General features: G+C 40.5%; 1 long non-coding RNA gene across 1 annotated transcript; it reads left to right on the plus strand.

Moving 5' to 3' along the window:
- Positions 1-768: 768 nt before the first annotated feature.
- On the plus strand, positions 769-11,012 carry LOC124281041. The gene is made up of 3 exons (XR_006899834.1): positions 769-868; positions 1,115-1,119; positions 10,987-11,012. It is a non-coding gene; the product is annotated as an uncharacterized LOC124281041 (long non-coding RNA).
- Positions 11,013-20,848: the final 9,836 nt, after the last annotated feature.

Consider the following 20,848-nt stretch of genomic DNA (forward strand, 5'->3'; position numbering starts at 1 on the left):
AATAGGAAACCGCAGTGATCTCAACTTGCAGACTATCTGTGACTTGCAGTGACTGGGTTCTCTACGGCAGACAAGCTGGCAGGCCTGAAATGAAAACCGCAGTGATCTCAACTCGCAGACTATTAGTGACTTGCAGTGACTGGGTTCTCTACGGCAGACAAGCTGGCAGGCCTGAAAAACAGCGGCGCTAAACCCACCTCACTACCTCAAATGTACTTCATCCGTTATTACGGTTACAGATAGTCACTAAATCAATATCAGAACAAATATCATAAACTGAACCCGACTTACGGCATGGCGAGCCAACACCTCATCCACTGGACCACCTCGCCGTACTGTAAGTCAAGTTAATATGAAAATGTTTATCGGAAACAAACCCAAAAAGAATCTTCGAAAACTTTTAAAGAAATCGTAATTTTCCATACGATTATCCACCGTATTTTAAAGATTTATAAAGTCAGTGAGTGAGTGAGCGAGTTTGGGTTAACGCCGCTTTGTACAGTGTTTCAGTTATATCACAGCGTGTCAACTTGATGAGGGATGAAAACCCCGAGTAATGCAAGTCTCAGACGGTTACCACTTGCTTGAGTACAGGTGTGGTGCTACAAAAGTAGAAACATATTCGAGCTGAAACCATAGGTTCCTGGTGCACCAAAGGGAGGCAACTCAGCAAATAGGCATGTAGACGATTGGAAAGCATAAATACGTTAAACTTTACAGTTTCCAACCTTGCTCTGTTTGCAACCACGTCTGTCTGTTATCAGTTTTCACTATGGCTGTAACGATGCATCGAACTATCGATGGATTGTAATTGTTGAGTCTCCGACAGCAAGTAATCGATGGTAGAAAGGAAAAATTATCGATACATGTGTGACTATGGATAGTTTAGTAACTGATCAATACTAAATGAACAGCTCAAAATACAGGAAGTACCAGATTCGTTCACTTTGATTTAGAGTTATACGCCCGTTACCTCTTAAACAAACTTGATCTGGGTTTCAAGGTCCTTGTCAGTTATTAAAAGTGACTGAAACTACTTCAGCTTGTTTTATTTCATATAGACTATGCATTCATTTGGGAAATGACTTCAAATGAGACAATTCAAGGAGAATAGCGATAGTTGGTCGCAATAGACTATCTCTATCCCAATAGCTGTTTCTCCATCAATTGTCACCTCTAGTTTTCACAACCTAACTGGGAAGATGTAGACTGACTGACTGACTGAGTATGGTTTTACGCCGCTTTTAGCAATATTCCAGCAACATCACGGCAGGGGGCACCAGAAATGGGCTTCACACATTGTACCCATGTGGGGATTCGAACCCGGGTCTTCGGCGTGACAAGCCAACGCTTTAACCACTAGGGTACCCCACCGCCCCGGGAAGATGTAGAGCGGAGATGTGTCAACAAACAATAAAGATATTGTCCATATTTTAAATATTATTCACTTGTTATGAAACTTGTCAATAACCTATAAAAGATTTGTGGTGTTGAAACGCGGATAAGATGAAAGTACACATCCATGATTGGTGCTTGCTGAGTAGCGTCCCTTTGGTACACCAGGAACCTGTATCATTCTTGTGACATTTTGTTCTCAGTGTTACGGCGACTGTATTTAGACTGGTGCCGTTTTGCTAACGTTACGATTTTCATAATTGTTTCGGAAATCAAATTTCAAATGCATACCTTTTATGCCTGACTGTTTAATATTTAGTATTTTAGTGTTTATTTTTATGCAATTGCCAGTGCAAATATCAGCTATCGTAAGGTCGATGTTAGACATACTCTACGTGTGTACACAGGTGACTTCTCCATGTCAATATCAGTGTACAGTCTTGTGATGTCTCGAGGGGTGTCCATGCACATGTTGATAACAGTGACACAATTATCTCTGGGCGTTGTGCTTGTTGTGATAAGACAACAGTTTGACCGACAGGTGTCAATTACAGGTGTGTACATTACATGTATATTTCACTGTTACGTTATGACTCTGACGTAGGCTTGGAAATAACGGGGGATCTTTAAGTTGTTGATTCCAACGCTGTGACCTGTCGATCACAATAAGCTACAGCCAAACACCGCTGGGTCGAAGCTGAAGGGACCTGTATAATACCTCCAGTTATTCGAGGTTCGACATAGGCGAATTTTATGGACCAAAGGAGCAAGCAGGGTTTAATCTTTTCTTTGAGACAACCATTACTTCGACACATCGAACTTCGACACAAGGGTGTTTGACTGAATATATGACCGAATGGCGAATACGAATGTCCAGAGAGAGGGAACGTGTTCTTCTTTGAGTGAGTGAGTGAGTGAGTTTAGTTTTACGCCGCACACAGCAATATTCCAGCTATATGGCGGCGGTCTGTAAATAATCTTCAAGTCTGGACCAGACAATCCAGTGATCAACAGCATGAGCATCGATCTGCGCTGTTCTTCTTTGAAATTCCCGGTCAAGGTCAACGAGAATTGGTTACTTATGTGTCATTACAAGTTATCACGTGAATAGTTTGCTCATGCCACAGTTCGTCGCCATTGTAATGTTTCGTCCTAATCGATACATCAGGAGATTCAGAGTTTGAGTGAACGTCGATTTACGCCGGATCTATCGAGATAGTTGAGTTTTAGTCAACGTCGTTTTACGACCTATCGAGATATCCGGGTATTTGTACAATATATCAATATATATCGAAGAAAGTATCGCAACACCCCCTGTTTTTTCATAGTACAGATATGTTACCATAGCAACGAAACTTATCCAAACTACAACTGAAGTTACTATCTGGATAAACTGACCCTCCAGGAATAATTAGAAAGAACGAAAATCTGTAGTTTATACAGAGACGCAAACATGGCAATATAACTGATTTTGTAGTGCTGATAACCTTGGTCGTATGACGTTAAAAAGTGCCGCCATTTTCAAGATTCTTGCATATAATCTTCAAGAATTCAAATAGTTATGAATACCCGAGCAAAATGTCAATATCAGGTGTAACCTCCGTCAACTGCAATAGGTGAGGTGAGGTGAAATTGGGTTTAACATCGTGCTTGAGAATATTTCGCTCATATGACGACGTGGATGCGTGTGTATGTGTATGTGCGGCTGCTTGTACTAGCCCAGACTTAAACTGGTTTTATAGTGCTAGCCCACTGAGATACCATGCCGCAGTGAAGCATGAATACCCCACTCAGACACATTATACTGACTCCGAGCCGACCAGTCCTTGATGTACCCATTAATGCCGAGCGCCAGGCAGGGACCAACAAGTACCATATTTTAACGTCTTTTGGTATGACGCGGCCGGGGATCGAACCCGCGGCCTTCCGCTCTCCGGGCGGACGCTCTAACCACTACACCACGGAGGCGGTCCTCAACTGCAATAGCAAACCTCAACTCTCCTTGTCTGTATCTGATTGCATTTTACCGTTGAAGTATTGATTGCATTCATGATGGGTCTTGTTCCAATGCATCAAGACTTTGGACGGGGTCATCTCTCTGAAATATTCTGAGACCCATGTCAAAACCAAGCTCTATGAGGCTGACCAAGATAGAGTTGCTTCCGCCTCTTGACCTACTAGGGGCGGTGGGGTAGCCTAGTGGTTAAACCGTTCGCTCGTCACGCCGAAGACCCGGGTTCGATTCCCCACATGGGTACAATGTGTGAAGCCCCTTTCTGGTGTCCCCCGCTATCATATTGCTGAAATATTGCTAAAAGCGGCGTAAAAAGTAACTCACTCATTCCTGACCTAGGAAATCAACAACGATACGTGCCTAGCATCGTCGCCCATGAAGTGTCGTATTCAGGTGATGGTCATCGGAATGTGGTACAACCACCCCGTCAGGGATGATCGCCACAAGGTCAAGTGTACCGTCATGTGGACACCCAAACGCCATTTATGTTAGAGGCGAAGAAAACGCCGAAACAGTTCCTACATATTGACAGCCACATGTTACCTAATCTGTTATACACAGGAGGAGATTGTACCCTTGGGTTAAAGGCGGTATTCATCGGTCAAGGAGGGTCCAGCTGGGTGGTCAGTGTGGTCAATATTACACTGGAAGGCCGTTTCCCACCAACAGGTGGTGTACATTACCGTCGTCCAAAAGCTCCTCAATCACCTTATGTCATTCTATCATTTCATTTGGGAGAATCAGTTTTATCAATTCTATAAAATGAAAGTCGGCCTTATGGTGTAAATGGTTACCATAGATACAACTCACTTGGTTTATATGTTTGGTTGTTTGTTTGTTCTTTCGTTATCTGTCTGTCCATCTATCTATCTATCTATCTATCTATCTATCTATCTATCTATCTATCTATCTATCTATCTATCTATCTATCTCTCTCTCTCTCTCTATCTATCTATCTATCTATCTATCTATCTATCTATCTATCTTTCTATCTATCTTCTCTATCTATCTATCTATCTATCTATCTATCTATCTATCTATCTATCTATCTATCTATCTATCTATCTATCTTATCTATCTATCTATCTATCTATCTATCTATCTATCTATCTATTCGTCCATCCATCCATCCATTCATTCAATTATTCATTCATTCATTCATTCATTTATATTTTTAATCAATTTTAAAAAAGAAATCAGGGGAAAAAACTCGGGTTGAACAAGTCAGTACTTGAGGTAGCTAGTTGTGCATAAGTGATTATTATGGCCTCGAAACAGGTGACAAACGAAAAGGATTGCGTAATATGCCTGTCAAGTAGGCTCCCCGCAAAGACAGGATGTTCCTTCGGGTCGTTTTGGACTTAATCCGTCACTCCCTATTAGTGGATTATAGCACAACGATCAACAATAAAATCTATGATAGCCACACAAGGAGGTGGACGCTTAAGTAGATCTGTAGTGACCAGTGACCATCCGCCCAACTGGCAAGTGAACGGCTGAACAAAACATCTTGCTGGGCATTGATCCTTTTCCGTATCAAGTCTGATTTTATGGACAACCAGCCTCATCGCTTGAGTGTGTTTATAGCTTTCGATTGTTGTGCCTTTCAACGACAATATTTTGCAGATTGAGTCTCGCTATTGTTCGTTTCAGATACAATTCTGTTTTCAATGACACCTTTTCAAATGTTCTTTGTAGTTCAGCGTCGTTGGGCGGGGCGCGTGTGTTCATTAAATTCTCCTAAATTGTAATTTCTTAATCTGTAGCGATGCATGTTATCAATGTTTGACATCTTTCATCAATTTTCGTGTAGTAAGGGCTGTGGTTTTCAAGTATTTACGACATATAGTTTACAATTTAGGCGGAATTCATTGCGTGGCGGATTTTTATTGCTTAATGATACACTGCTGGTTACGAATGATGAAAGGCTTTGGGCGTAGAGACGGTTTACGCAACACTAAGCCCCATTTCTAAAACGAATCACAGACATGGAATAAAACATACATAAAATTTATTCAATTCGTCCTTTAATACTTGTAGATCAATGAATATGCTAACTTTTCATACGATTGGCAATTTTTTCATTAATAAGAATACTGGGTATTATGAGCGCTCATTTTTGTCAACATAAAATATAAGATGACATATTAGTGTCAGCTGTTTTATCCTCTCCGTGTAATGGACACTCGTTATAATGGATGTAAGTGTTGTGGATTGCGAAAGCGGACTTGTTTTTATTTGTAGGTATCTGCGATTTAGGGTAAGTTTATATTTCTACAAAATGACTTCGTGTATCTGGTTGACTGCATAATAGTCAAACATTAACGGAAAAAACTGGACTGGTGAATACTGCAAAACCTCCTTAATATGGACGCATTAATCCAGACATCCCGGCGATTACAGTTTGGAAAGTGTTTACATCCGGGTTAGAATTGATCTTCAGTAATCCATGCTTGTCGTAAGAGGCGACTGACTTGGTTGACACATGTCATCCTATCCCATCTGCATAGATCGATGCTCATGCTGTTGATCACTGGAGTGTCTGAACCAGACTCGATTATTTCCAGACCGCCGCCATATAGCTGGAGTTTTGCTGAGAGTGACGTGAAATAACAACAAACAAACAAACGAACGAACGAACGAACGAACGAACGAACGAACGAACGAACGAACGAACGAACACCCTCATGTTCGTGATTCGTTAATTCGGTCGGCTGTTTATCCGGTCAATATTATCAGCACTACCTTCCATTGATTAAGATGGGTACAAATCATGACATCCCCCACACAACTTTGTAAATAGTGGCGTTCCAATTAATTGAAATAATTGAAGATTGGTCGCAGTGATCAAACGACAAAGCGATTGATCACATTTTCTCATTATCGAACACAAACGATTTTGGAACTACCGTTTTGGTGTTTTAAACACTTGACGAAGGGACCGCTTCCGTGGTGTAGTGGTTAGCGCGTCCGCCCGGAGAGCGGAAGGTCGCGGGTTCGATCCCCGACCGCGTCATACCAAAGGACGTTAATATATGGTACTTGTTGGTCCCTGCCTGGCACTCGGCATTAATGGGTACAACAAGGACTGGTCGGCTCGGAATCAGTATAATGTGTCTGAGTGGGGTATTTCTGCTTCACTGCGGCATGGTATCTCAGTGGGCTAGCACTATAAAACCAGCTTCAGTCTGGGCTAGTACAAGCAGCCGCACATACACATACACACGCATGCACGTCGTCATATGAGCGAAATATTCTCAAGCACGACGTTAAACCCAATTTCACCTCACCTCACTTGACGAAGGAGATATCTTAGAATTTGTCAGGGCCTGAAAACGTGTCTAACTCTTAGAAACTCACTTCATTTACTGAAAAGTCATGACTGAATATTTCTTGAAGACTCCAGAAAGTGTCTGTTCATGATATATTAGTCATCTCTTTAAACTAGCATGTTGCAACATTTTAAATTGGATGTGAAATTTGCACAAGCAATTTGCGGAGTTTCTAAATAAACAAAAAATAACAGAGAACCATGATATACTTATCTGCAATAACACCTGAATAGGCAAATCTGAGAAATGACGCAGTTCGATGATTGTTCGCTGGTAATGAACACATTATCAATTGTGAGATTGCAACCAATTCCCAACATTAATATCTATGGCGGTTTGACGTACACAATGTCTGCTTTATGAGACCGCCTCCGTGGTGCGGTAGTTACAGCGTCCGCCCGGGCAAAGGTCGCGGGTTCGATCCTCGACCGCGTCATATCAAAAGACGTTAAAATATGGTACTTGCTGTTCCCTGCCTGGCGCTCGGCATTAATGGGTACAACAAGGACTGGTCGGCTCGGAGTCAGTATAATGTGTCTGAGTGGGGTATTTCTGCTTCACTGCGGCATGGTATCTCAGTGAGCTAGCACTATAAAACCAGCTTAAGTCTAGGCTGCTATAATTTGTTAATTATTTACATCAAACATGACTAGTATAGTGTGTTAATTATTTTCGACATCAAACATGACTGTTATAGTTTGTTAATTATTTACATCAAACATGATTGCTAAAGTGTGTTAATTATTTTCGACATCAAACATGACTGCAATAGTTTGTTGATTATTTACGAAATCAAATATGACGAAATCAACCATGCAATATATTTTGTTGATTATTTACGAAATCAACCATGACAGCAATATTTTGTTGATTATTTACGACATCAACCATGTTTGTTGATTATTTACGACAGCAATAGTTTGTTGATTATTTACGACATCAAACATGACTGCAATAGTTTGTTGATTATTTACGACATCAACCATGACAGCAATAGTTTGTTGATTATTTACGACATCAACCATGACAGCAATATTTTGTTGATTATTTACGACATCAACCATGACAGCAATTGTTTGTTGATTATTTACGACATCAACCATGACAGCAATATTTTGTTGATTATTTACGACAATGACAGCAATTGTTTGTTGATTATTTACGACATCAACCATGACAGCAATAGTTTGTTGATTATTTACGACATCAAACATGACTGCAATTGTTTGTTGATTATTTACGACATCAAACATGACAGCAATATTTTGTTGATTATTTACGACATCAAACATGACTGCAATTGTTTGTTGATTATTAACGACATCAAACATGACAGCAATATTTTGTTGATTATTTACGACATCAAACATGACAGCAATTGTTTGTTGATTATTAACGACATCAAACATGACAGCAATATTTTGTTGACTATTTGCGACATCAAACATGACTGCAATTGTTTGTTGATTATTAACGACATCAAACATGACAGCAATATTTTGTTGATTATTTACGACATCAAACATGACAGCAATATTTTGTTGATTATTTACGACATCAACCATGACAGCAATATTTTGTTGATTATTTACGACATCAACCATGACAGCAATAGTTTTGTTGATTATTTACGACATCAAACATGACTGCAATAGTTTGTTGATTATTTACGACATCAAACATGACTGCAATATTTTGTTGATTATTTACGACATCAAACATGACTGCAATAGTTAGTTGATTCTTTATTCGCATCGGGTGACCCGGACATGTAACTTTAAGGCACGCCCGCCTGATTTAATGAATTCTTGAAGTAATGCATTCAATGTTTGAGAAAAATGGAGAAGTTGAGTGGTTTTCTGGGTGTGACTGTTTCATATGCATGAGTGGGGCTGCACGTTTTCCCATGTCACACATCATAGCAAGACATTTTCGTTTTAACCTTTTGAGAAAGATGAATAGTTTTCAAAAGGAGGTCGGATGTTATTTCCTTGATAAATAAAACATACTGATGGAAGATGGTTGATTTTCTGCTGTGTCATAACACACGGACGTGGTAAGAATGGGTATCCGTGTTTATTTTTACGCAATGTTAAAATGGGTGAGTAAGTCAGGTTAGTTTTACTCCGCGTTTAGCAGTATTCCAGTAATATCAAGGAGGAGAACCCCAGAGATGGGCTTCACATATTGTAACCTTGTAGGGAATCGAACCTGGGTCTTCGATGTGACGAGCGAACGCTATAACCACTAGGCTACCCCACCGCCCCCGTACTATTAAAAATGTAGGGGATCCTGACTGAAATATATAGGTTGAAGGAGACATACCGTTTTTTGAGCGAATACATGCTCTTAAACAAGAGGAGCGGCTGTGTAGCCTTGTGTTTAAAGCGTTCGCTCGTCACGCCGAAATCCCGGGTTCGATTCCTCACATGGGTACAATGTCTGAAGCCCATTTCACCGGCTCCCTCAAATCGCCACTGGGAAATCAGTTGCATGCCTCGTGGAGTCAGTGGATGACAGATCCGCCGCAACTCTATGTACAGAATATCCTCCGTTGGTCATACCAGGAAACGTACTTGATTCGAATCTAAGATTTGAATTGACTAAGACATGCAGGTTTGTGAGCACCATTCAGTTGCTCATAGGTTTAAAACATGTAAATGTGAAAAGTCTGTATCACTACGGGCTTTCCCCCGCATCAATGTGATATGCTTGGATATGAAGTAATAATGGAAGCGGCGTTGAACTCACTCACTCACTCACTTGTTATTAGATACGTGAAGCATGAAGCAACGCCACCTTGAAACATACACCCCCGCCTCACCACCACCCCGACCCAACCACCCACCCTACCCGACACACTCGGGATTTCAGGTTAGAGATTGGACCCAGCACCCAGTGCTGAGATGCAAGATGTGCGTTAATGCAATGAGCGTTCAGCCTCGGTTACAAGCATGGTGACGTGTCATCGCTCCCCTTCGACATGGACGTCTTCTCCACCATACTGATCACAGGATTATCTGGTCCAGATTCGATTATTTACAGGCCAGGGTAACGCAACTAGAATATTGCTACGTGAGGCGTTAAACAACATTCAAATGAACAACGAATTGGAATCTGTCCAGAATAAAATGATTCTGGTTAAACAGGGTTCGTATCAGCGGGTTGTTGGTAAATGGAGGTTGTACCGTGAGTGAGTGAGTTTTGGTTTTAGCCCTTTTTCCAATATTCCATATACATGTATCACGGCAGGGGACACCAGAAATGGGCTTCACATATTGTACCCATGTGGGCAATCGAACCCGGATCTTCGGCGTGACGAGCAAACGCTTCAACCACTAGGCTACCCCACCGCCCTTAGGTAGTAAAGGCTGCGAGAAACATCTCTTACCCATCCGTGTTATTTCATCAGAACTTGTTGAATAGTTTGTAGACAGGCGGGCTGACAGACAACCGGAATACATTCCAAACAGAATCCTCCTTTAGGTCTCTAGTACGAGGTATGTGCAACATATATACAGGATTAGGTGATTAGGTGTCGGACTCTGAGAGTATGGGTTCGAATCCCACGGGGGACTAAACCCAAATAAGTCCTTCAATCTGTACTTTACTGAGAAAGTGCAATCCCAAATATAACATTTGTTACATTTGACCACTTTCTAAATGGTATTGTCTGTCCTTAAGTGCAAAGGTTCAGTGATCGGTATTCGTTGTAACTGCATCAGATGTGAGAAAGAGTCTGATGAATGTAACCCTCAATGTTGGAGCTATTCACAGCCAGAGAGAGACTTTATTGAGAGAGAGGACCGAATAAAGGGCATCAAATCCAGCTCATACAATTCACACCAAAAAACAGCATTCCTGTGATAAGCTACGAATCTACAGCAACAAACCTGGGATGCAAGGCTCAACATGATTTGCTTACCGGGAAACCACGAGATCTCGCGAGAATGTCAAATAGAGTTCAAAGACCGCGCGAAAACGCACGAGATAGATGGGAAGTTAAGGTGACCTGTGGTCAACTTCGCTTCTCCATTGACAGTAATTGTTCATTTCATCTACAAGTGCCGCACGTTGTCAGGTAGCTTCCCAAAGCTAACCCTTGTCACAGATCCGCCATTTTCGGGCTTGATAAACAAATTAACTGACAATTCAACCAGCTTGGTAACGCATTGGGTGGGAAGAATTGCGTTGATAGAGCTAGTTATCTCGGTACACTTGAAATAAAAGATAACTTACAGAAAGGTACGTGTCACGGGGAGAGTACACGTTTAAACCTCACTCGACTGCTCGGATAGATGTTTGTTTCTTTGTTTCTTGGTTAATCCAGCAATCACAGTGAGTGAGTTTAGTTTTACGCCACTTTTAGCAATATTCCAACAATATCTCGGCGGGGGACACTAGAAATGGGTTTCACACATTGTACCCATGTATGGAATCGATACTGGGCTTTTTGATGTGACGAGCGAACGCTCTAACCACTAGGCTACCCCACTGCCCCTGCAATCAGAAATTTTCCAGTTATACTACGGCGGCATGGTATAAACCATGTGATTGATATAATGAGCATCAATCTACGCCGTCGAGGTCCAATCAACCACGTCACACCACGCTAGTGGGTGAGTGAGTGAGTGAGTGAGTGAGGACGCAAGTTGTGGACAAATTCCGGCAGTACCATAGCCAGACATACAACAAAATGCTTGACATAGATACCGTGTGGGGAATCGAACCCAGGACGCATTTACCACTAGGCTAACCAACCGTTCCATTGGTTGTCGACGACCAATCATAAATGAGCGATGGTTCGAACATGTACCTACATAATAATTGATGACAAGCCCTGAAATAGCAGAACGGGTGTTAAATCTGGACCATATGGTGAGTTTTGTCTGGTGTCGCTTTGTGGTGTCTACCTGTTATAAACTCACATAGATTACCGGTAAATACAACCTATTGTCAGCATCCAATCTTAAGGGCGACTTCTGGATGGGTGGTCAGGCTAACTTACTTGCTCTATACATGTCAGTGTGATAATGGCTATTTATAAAGTGCCTGTTTGCACGCACTGGTGCATGCTGAAAGCGCTAATATATTATTACCCCGAATAACCCAAACTGCCTGTGGGGCGCTAGAAGGTTAACAGTCATATGACATATCCCACCGGGTACCCATTTACTGCTGAGTGAACAGAGGCAATTTATGAACAAACTCACTCGCCTAGGGTGAGACCACATGTGTCACGTGTGCTTCGTTGTGTGGCAGGACTGAAGTCCTAGAAACTCTCAGGAGTCAAGTTGACAAACGATGTCACCCGCCCGGAATGTAGGGACCAACGTAGCATAACATCAACTGATTTGTGACCAGGGCCCACTTGTACAAAGCGATCTTAGCGTTATGACTATCTTAAGCCTATGTTGGAGAATGGGACTTACAATCATTGTAGCGCTAAGATCGCTTTGTGCAAGTGGGCCCAGGGCTCTGTGCACAGGACCACACACCGCCCTTGATGTGAATCACTGGTCTGTCAGGTCCAGAAGCAATATTTACGGACCACAGTCATCATATGATTAGAATATTGTGGCGTTAAATAACAAACAAACAATCTAACACAAAAGGGTCCCAGTTCTAATAGGACCGCCTCCGTGGTGTAGTGGTTAGAGCGTCAGCCCGGAGAGCGGAAGGTCGCGGGTTCGATCCCCGGCCGCGTCATATCAAAAGACGTTAAAATATGGTACTTGTTGGTCCCTGCCTGGCGCTCGGCATTAATGGGTACAACAAGGACTGGTCGGCTCGGAGTCAGTATAATGTGTCTGAGTTGGGTATTCATGCTTCACTGCGGCATGGTATCTCAGTGGGCTAGCACTATAAAACAAGCTTCAGTCTGGGCTAGTACAAGCAGCCGCACATACACATACACAAGCATGCACGTCGTCATATGAGCGAAATATTCTCAAGCACGACGTTAAACCCAATTCCACCACCACCCAGTGCCAATATGGCTAGAAAGTGTGAAGTCAACTTCAACTGTTGTCTGAAGTGCCAGAAAGTTGCTAAACTGATACACAGCATTAACCACACATGACCTCTAGAACAATTCTCATTATAAGAAGTGACCTAAGAAACGACACATAACGTACCTTACTTCCAAATCCGTTATATCAGGAGTCTAATGTCTGGCAAACGTACTAAAATAACGGACACTTTGTTTCGGAAACCTTTGAACTATAATAGTTAAACGGAATTTGAAGCAGTTCCACTGAAAACAATGTCGGAACTAAAATGATTATCATGTTAATGTGCATATCTTTATTGATCGGGAGGGTGTTGGGCTATTTATCTAAGCGTCTGGTTTGATATTAACACCATTACTTGTCTCGCTCCGCTACACCCAAAGCCTGTTTTTTCAGTGTGTCATTAAGTCACAGGTTAATTATGAATGTTAATCATCACTGCCGTTGATGACATCTAATTCTTGAGTCACGCAATTACAAATCTGTTCTTAATCACCGCTGACTCAAAATTACGTAGCCACAATTTTAAAGTAATTTTACGAAGAAATTCGACGTTGTTCGTTAGCGACACGTAAATCACTAGAAACCAACAGCCATATCTGACAAACTTGCTTTACCGGGGAGGCCAATTCTAGAGTTTCACCGCGTTCTTAAACCCCTGTCTCATGTCGTCTCTGAACTAATGAGGCGTGAAGGAAAATGGACCCTCGGTGTCAAAAAGTGCTATTAATTTCATGAGATCGTCCCGATTCTGATGGCCACACTTAGCGGGTAAATTAAGGCTCTTTCAAACCCCCCTGCTCCCCTGCCCTACTACTGTCATTGCCCCGACCCCACCAATATTCATATGACCCGGGAAGAACCCGGGTGACCTATTATTCATAACTTAGGCCATCTGTGCTTTGATGTTGCCGAATAAATCACATCTTTCCCGTCGGCTCCGGGTCTTGACAGATCCTTTAGGAGCTGTAAATCAGAACGGTGCAAGACCTGGTCTCGAAACTCGACCCCCGAACCGATAAAAGAATCAATTTTACCTGTAGAACGACTCATTCCTCGCCACGGGCGAGAAATTGGCCAGATTTACTTTCAGACTGTCCGGCTCTAACGTCAACCATTCTGGCAAATCACCGATTACTGTAATTAACATATCTCTGACATTGTTTACACGTGGAGATATATCGCTTACCTTTTATTAGATTAATAGAGGAATTTAGATAGATCGGTGATAAAAGTAGTCTATAGAGTGTCGGGGAACACACTCTGCTTGTTAAGTTGTTCTCACGGGTGTGAAAGTCGCCTGGCAGAGTGATGTGAACGAGAGACGATGTTCGACGGACCGACGTCCATTTCCAGTTTATTTCTTGTTCATTTCTAATCCATTACTACTATATTTCTTGTTCATTTCGCTTGCATTTCTTGTCGATTTCCAGTTGATTGCTAGTCCATTTCTCTTGCATTTCTTGTTCAGTTGTAATTAATTTCCAGGACATTTCTAGTGGATTTCATGTTCGTTTCTGGTTCATTTCTAGTCCTTATCTTGTAAATTTCTAGTCAATTTCTTGTTCATTTCCAGTCAATTTCATTTTCATTTTAGTCAATTTCCAGGTGATTTATTGTCAGATTCTACTTTCTAGGCTCATTTCAAGTCGACCTCGTATTCAATTCTAGCCCATTTCGGGATTTTTTATGATTTCAGCCAAGTGACGTTTTAATAATAATTTGTTATTATTTAGTCAGATCCAGTTTTCAATAGTATACGTTTTTTGCCTATCGGTAGGATATTAAATGAAACAACTGAATAACGTATATCGTTGTATTTTTGTTGTTGAAAAAATAACAAAATAAGTGTAGCAACAAATTCTGTCTTTAAGAGAATCCATTTTATGTTTGGTTTCAATTCCATAAACAAGTGCCATGGTTAGAGACTGGCCTTGACAAACTACCAATATTTTCAAATGATTGGCACCGATATTTCTGTAAAATCAACATTAATTTATAACAGTATCACTAGAAAGATGACAAAATTAGCCTCAGCTAAACCAATTACAATTTATTTTCTATACCTTTAAATATACTTCCTTTCAAAAGTTTAGACTCACTAGTGTAAATATAGCCACTTACTTCAGGAAACTGTTCGAAACTAAATTTTGCAAAATAATTCCATACTGTTTAAAGGTACTGTTTACACATGAACTGATGTATAGTAAAACAAATTCGTGACGTTGAAAAGATTATTGTCATGAGTTCAATAAAAATCAGTGAAAATTGACGAATTCTTAACAAAACTTTACACCAAAATGCAGCTATTCATATGCACGATATTTGCACGTGCTTCGCAGCAATTTGATGCGTGATCCTAGTGCAATTCATCTGCATAATGTTTGCAGTTGGTTCCCCCAAGCTAGAGGAGAAATCAATCTTCAATGTAACCATATATATATACATAACATATAGTGAGTGTTTTGACATGAAGTATTTATTGAATAGTCTCTCAAGATTTAAAATATGGATTCATATTGAATTGTAAATATTTCAATATTTTTTATGCCTCTGTTAATCTTTCCTTTTATCTTTTAAATTTAAGATGGGAAAACGTATTCTCGTAGTATTGTATATCGATAGTGTGTGCAGTGTGCCGAACTGGATCATCAGCTCATCAATACTAGTCTCCGGTTGGAACAATACAAAATACAATAGAATTGTGTGATACAAATCGCTCAACAAGACAGGAACTGAATTTCTGTATTGTAAATGAATGTCAGTGATGAAAATAATTTCAACCTAAAACAAAAACCGTTTAAACCATAAATCATATCCGAGTTCACTAGACATTCCGAGCTAAGATATAGCAAGGGATCTTCCGTTATCTCTTCTGACAGAGCAAAGACAATCTCTGTCATTAAACAAACGTTGGTGTGTCTATGACACTTATCATTGCCTTGACAGGTGTAACGAATTTAACTGTATGCTTGTCTGTGATAAGCCGGGGTAGACACTCATAGGCGAACGTAAACACACACTGCACATCTCACAGACCCGCGAAACAGCTCGCGCTGATAACGTCCACCGGTGGGTTATCTCCCTTGCCTAATACGCGCTGAGCATTGTTTTTGATGGTACTTCAGCGTTGATCTTTGACCCGTTTTCACCTGTTCCAAATACTACTAATGCTCAATCGGGTATTTGTGCAATTCAGAGTGCCCTGGGTTCAACCCTGTGTCAATCTACCTCCACGTATTTCACAGGTGTTCGACATTTGTTTTCGACTCGTCCGTCAAATTGGGTGTCTCCATAACATCACGCTAATGTGTTATCGGGACCGGGAGACTCAATATTATTAATGGTTCCGATAAGGTGCGTGAAATATTTGCACGATATCTGTATGAATATTTAATAGACGTTGTTTTATAATAACACTTAAGGTAATGCTCCCGGGTCGTCTAGTCTACGTACGATACACAAGATATGAAACCATTATTGAATTGTTTCAAATTCACATGCTAGTTTTAATTTAAAAAAGAATATTTATTCTCTTTCGCTTTATGTCTTTTCTAAGCTATGAAGATACTAATCTAAAATACTCAATTCGTTTTAAGGTTCTTATTGAGAATTATCTTTTAATAATAATCTCATATGTTCCCCAAAGTTTAGATAGCAATTACGAAATTGGCACCGACTTTGGATAAATAGCATCGCGTTTAAAATTTAATGAAACGCCGATGTTGTTTAAATTTTTACTCTCCCTTAATATATGCTAATCGACCCAACACAGTACATTCCCGTCCCGTCTATGCCAATACACTAATATACAATTTGTACAATCCACACATTGTTCACGAGTCAAAACCTTGGATAGTTCCTAAGAGAATGTGGACTTTGAGATCAGCGTATTCAGGCGGGATTAACCTCAGCCAATTACATTTATTCAAGGCTAAGCTCGATCGCCTGTGGTATTAATAACAGAAACTTATTATTTCCATCTCAGTATTATATAATACGGACAGCGACAACAATTCACACCGTTTTCTTTACAATGATTATGTCACATATGAGAATGTTATCAATGAATGTAATCATTGTGCAGAAATAAGTATATGTGAAAATACCTGTATATTTGCAAGGTTGGTCTATTGTCAAAACGCCACTGTTATTATCACCTAAGATAGGTCTTTGTGTCGTGGTCCGAGTCGCGGGCGTATGAAAGGCACTTGTGAAGATTGTCAAAATGATAGGGAAAATACATTCCTTGGTCTAAATGAGACTATTATTTGAAACAGAGTTACAGCGTGCCCTAGCTGACTCCGACAAGTGGTCTAACTTTCTAAATAACCGTCTCTAAAGTGTCATTCTCATGCTGGGCGCTATTGGTTTCCATTCTGACCACATCACTTATTATCGCCGCGGATGAATACGGGTGTAAACTAAGGTTGAGCATGCGCGTGGGGTGCATACGAAAACTCGGATCGGGTATCATCCGAATGAAAGGTGTTAATTCGCGAAGCTGTCAGGCACGGATCAAACTCGAGAAAGTGAGGAAGTTGTTGAAACGTTCAGAAAATAAGGTACTAAGGTCGCTTAGTGCTTTAACACATGGACGCAAATTTGTTCAAATATTTTCAGTTTTATCTCTTATCTCGAGTGTCATCCCACGTGACCTCGTCTGACCTTTAATGACCTCGCACCTGCAGTATTACCCTCTTATACGAACCAATCAATAAGAGATTACTTTAACAAGTCAATGAGCACTGAGGAAAATAATTCCACATATCACGAGACTCCGATCTATCACCCGTGGGGTTAGGTTTAAATGTGCGAAAATATGGTAAACTTGTTTTAATTCTAAATCAAACAAATATATCATCGACTCATTTTTTTGAATTAATGTATATTAATATTTGATTAGTTCACAAAAATGTTTCAGCATATAATTGGAGTTTGTGCAATATGTCCCTCGCTATTAAAACGAACCTCACACATAAACCGAAAAGCCTCTTTTGAGGGGAAATGACCGCACTTTGAAGCCTATTTTATCTCCCGCGCCAGCGTTTGATGTTGATAAAATAAGGTCAAAGTCAAGATGCTTATTTACATTAAAGCTTCCGGCCAACATGCAATAAAAGTATGCGATTGCAAAAACGTAATATGTGCAATTTAACATTTATATTCTATCGAAAAAATTCGGGAAACGGCAAAGGAAGGAAACATGTGCTGTTCTAAAAAGCCATAATTCCATATACCTATAAAAAAATCCAAATGGAGAACAGAATAAAGCTTTATTTCAGAGCTAGAGCTGAGGCAATCAAGACTTGCCCAATAATTCTAGGCTTGAGTTTGACGTATATCCAATGTATTGTCTAGAGTCTTACGAATAGTCTCCGGATTATCTCATGTGCAACTGAAAAAGGGATCGATGGAAAAGAAGACTGTTCTCCAAATTTTACTTTTAATTTGTGGAATATTAGTTCTGTGGGTGCATAAACTAAATTACTTTCTGAAACACTAAGTGTTTCTCTCACTAACTGCTGTGCGTGAAAATCCACTTTTAGCTACATTTTCTCGATGTTGCCATTTATGTGAGCGGAACGTCCCTGTTCAGTGTTTACTGGTGACATTAATTCACGGAGTGTATAGCACATCTTATTTTGGAAAGAAAGTGAAAAATATTGTAATCCTAAACGTGCCTATCCTATGTTATTCTTTTTATGACGCGGTGTCTTTTTGCCAAAACATTGTTTGCCAGTGTACAAAATTTATGTTGAAATACACAATGGAGATGTACCGGAAATAGAACCATCTCCCTTGATATGACGTCACTTCCTTTAAATTATGGTCGCTTTGTAAAGAGGCACTGTTTGCCCCCAATCGTTACAGTATTTAAAAATAAAATGACAAGTGAATAACTTTTAGTCACCGCCTTATTTTTTATTCATCAGATACTCCACCTAAACCAATAACATTTATGTTGTTGGTTTCATGAAACACAAACTTTGTCTCGAGTGAAGTGTGGTTTCACCTAACTTCTCTTTCCAAGAGGACAGGGCGAATATGTATCGTTTCTGATTGAGGAATGCTTCTGGTTCCATGTGAAATTGTTTGCATATGCTGAAAACCATTGGAAATTTACCTTAAAGTGTCAGTGAATTTCTGGTTATACCCAGTGATCGACCTTACAAATCAATGTTGAATCAAGAACGGTACTAATTGCACTACTAACTCCTTATTTCAAGAGCACGGCTGTCAAATGTCAGTTAAATCGAAAACATGTTTGGTCAATGTGAGCGTTACAGACAAGAACACAAATCAATGCCAACGGCCAGCGCCAATACTCTGACCTGATAAACTTGACCAGTGGCCACTACAAGCTAGACGGGGTACTTGTTAACGAATTGCTTCTCTCAATTAGAGGCGATCTAAAGAGCGTTTATCGATCGTGTAAACTATTTCTATATCTTGTCCGAGAGATAAGCCGTCATCTTTACATCTATCTCCCTTCATCTTCATCAGCCAATGACTGACAGTCTTGACAGTTTCGGCCAATCAGAGAAAAGCGCTGATCGGATCTGTCAGCATCAGCTCGCCGCCATCTTTAACAATGAATTATGGGAATGTTCACGCTGGGCGACACTAGACGCCTGTAGTGGTACCGCCTGAACATGCATCTAGGTCCAGATTAGCTGGTCACTTTAAAGAGATGCACCCATATCATGATAATACCGATTTGACAGAAGCTACTTTTCATATTCACATCGTCGATAATAGGTGCAAGTAGAGAAACAGTTTCTCATATTTTCCCACGAGTTTACTCCTGTTGATAAACAACACGCGAATTTCATTAGATTTTGAAATGCAATTGATTGTTCTCCTCAGTGTGATTGGTCGTGGGTTTTTCCAGTGTGGTATTGACGTAACTGAAAGAAATAGACGTACCATCGTTAGTTACTCACACCACAGGCAAACTGTAGCGCAAACAGGGTTGCGCAACAAAGAGAAAATGACCAGACTTCGTATATGCGAGCTCCAAAGAGAAACTGACCAGTCATCGTATATGCGAGCTCGCTTCGCTCGCATATACGAAGACTGGTCATTTTCTCTTTGTTGCGCAACCCTGTTTGCGCTACAGTTTGCCTGTGCTCACACACAAACTTGGATATGTGTTTTAGATATATTTTAAAACATGTTTTATTGTCAGAGAATTGTCTCACTCACTCACCCACCCACCTATTCATTCATTCCCCTTTCTTGCAAGTTTAAGTCACACCTACATTTAGAAACCGTGAACCATGCGTGCGTATAATAACCTTGATACAAGATACATTTCGTAATCTCGAAACATATTGACATTCAGCCGTCTTGAACCATTCCTGTATTTCACAAACTCGAAGGTTTATGTTTATTTAAATCTTTAAAAGAGATGGACATTTTCACAATTTTAATTCACATCTATATCCAACAACCTCGAATGACAGGTATGTATTTGTACCTCACCGTAACACTGTGTGTATTTGTACCTCAGTGTAACACGGCGTGTATTTTTACCTCATTGTAATGTGGCGTGTATTTGTACTTCATTGTAACGTGGCGTGTATTTGTACCTCAGTGTAACACGGCGTGTATTTTTACCTCATTGTAACGTGGCGTGTATTTATACCTCATTGTAACAAGGCTAGTATTTGTACCTCATGGTAACGGCTAGTATTTCTACCTCACTGTAACACGGCGTGTATTTGTACCTCAGTGTAACAAGGCTAGTATTTGTACCTCATTGTAACACGGCGTGTATTTGTACCTCACTGTAACACGGCATGTATTTGTACCTTATTGTAACATGGCGTGTATTTGTACCTGATTGTAACGTGGCGTGTATTTATACCTCAGTGTAACCGCTAGGCTGTAGTATTTGTACCTCGCTGTAACTTACGTATTTGTACCTCATTGTAACAGTGGTGTGTATTTGTACCTCTGTAACCTGACAACTGTGTGTATTTGTACCTCATTGTAACGTGGCGTGTATTTGTACCTCAGTGTAACACGGCGTGTATTTGTAACCTCACTGTAACACTGTGTTGTAACGGCGTGTATTTGTACCTCATTGT

This window comes from Haliotis rubra, unplaced genomic scaffold (genome assembly GCF_003918875.1).
Source record: "Haliotis rubra isolate DU_JTF1 unplaced genomic scaffold, ASM391887v1 Scf278, whole genome shotgun sequence".
NCBI classification, from domain to species: domain Eukaryota; kingdom Metazoa; phylum Mollusca; class Gastropoda; order Lepetellida; family Haliotidae; genus Haliotis; species Haliotis rubra.